Source organism: Arachis ipaensis, chromosome B05, assembly GCF_000816755.2.
Source record: "Arachis ipaensis cultivar K30076 chromosome B05, Araip1.1, whole genome shotgun sequence".
Lineage (NCBI taxonomy): Eukaryota > Viridiplantae > Streptophyta > Magnoliopsida > Fabales > Fabaceae > Arachis > Arachis ipaensis.
Window position 1 is genome coordinate 4,079,413 of NC_029789.2, and position 1,829 is coordinate 4,081,241.

The following is a 1,829-nucleotide window of genomic DNA, read 5'->3' on the forward strand; positions in this document are numbered from 1 at the left end:
TCTTCATTGTAATCTTTAAAGAAAAAGGTTAAGGTTCCGATTTTTTTTATTGTCCTTTTATTTGGCGATAATAATTGTTCAAAGTTTGTGAAATGTTGAAGTGTTGAACCATTCTTTTAAATAAGATTATTTGAATTATAGTTTAATTTATTACACATATATATGTACCCTAAATCCTAATTTATTAGGATTCTGGTGAAAGCTACTCACGATTATTTTCTTAGAAGGTTCAAAGGTCCGACAACAATATTAAATCCTAATTTTGTAAAGAATGTAAGTTACTAAGATGTGGATAGAGATAATTTATAGATCTGTCATAACTATAATCTATATAAACTGCCACATCTTACAAGAATTTATAAATTTTTATATAAATTAATGTATTCTGTAGCGAATTACATGTAAATCTGACTAAATCTTAATCTATGATATTTTATTGTGAATTATATATAATCAACCCACTGAATATTTATAAACTACCTTAGTGTAAACGAAAATTAGTGGCTACAAGAGAAAAAAAATTATTTATACCGATTAAACTATATTATTCACGTTGTTAAAAATATCAATAAAAAAATTAGATTTTTTTTAGAATATAATACTTGTCTTTAGAGTNNNTCAGTTTTTTTTTTCACCTTATTTAGTGCAATTTTTTATCACCTTATGATGTCACGGTTTAGAATTTAGTAAGATTTGCACTAATTTGGACGGAACGTAATGGTTTACATAAAAATATGTAAAATTTGATAGAGTACTGCGGTTTACATAAATTAAAATAATGGCCAAAAGAGTATAATAAAGTGATTTTTATTGACAATAAGAGTATAGTAAAATAGTTAAATAAGAAAAAAAATACGTCTTAAAAATAATAAAATTTAAGAAATAAAGCTTATAAAATAATATATTTAGTACAAAATATTAGGATAAAATATTGGAATACTGAGAATTTTAAAACAAGAAAAAAAATAAAAGAGTGCAATTGTGACAAATAATAACTATTAAGTAAAGTAGATCACAAAAATATAAGTACATGATAATAAAGGTAGAATAATGAAGGAAGTGAATTGGTAAAATTAAAATGATATAAGTGATTAATATGGTGAAATTATTTGGAGAAAATTAAAAAAACACAATATTTAAAGTACTCAATAATAAATATGAAAAAATGTATTCGTGTTTTGTCATATAATATTACTTATTATTTATTTGTTTGAAAGTTTGTTATGTTTTGGTTGTTAGTTTTTTAAATGTTTTTAGTGTAATGTATATTTTGTTTAATTTGAATTTATCCTTAATAACATTATCGAAGGAAATAATTCATAAATTAAATATTTTCTCCCCAACTTAAGCTGTGTTCTGTAACAACGACTTAAAAAAAATATGGCCAAAATATAAATTCTTTTAAAATGTTATAATTTTGTAAATATATTCTCCAATTATTTTAAATATGTATATTATCCTAATTTATATTCATCATTACCATAAAAATATTAGAAGAATCATGGAAAAGAGAAAATCGGGACAGTAAGTAGCTATCTTGAATCTTGAATAAGACATCCACTAAGAAAGAATGGAGGGTGGTCCATCTCACTCCATCTAATTCAAATAGTAACTAATAGCCTATTACCCTCAGACCTCAGTGATCAATTTGAAAAACAGTGAGACAAAAATATATTGGAATGAATTTTGTTTTTCACATTGATATAGTTATAATTTTGAAATTAGAATTATGTACAAGTACCAAAAAATATATATATGAAAAATATATCAATCTAACATAATAAAAGAATTAATTATAATGGTTTTTTCTTTATTTTAAACATAGCTGG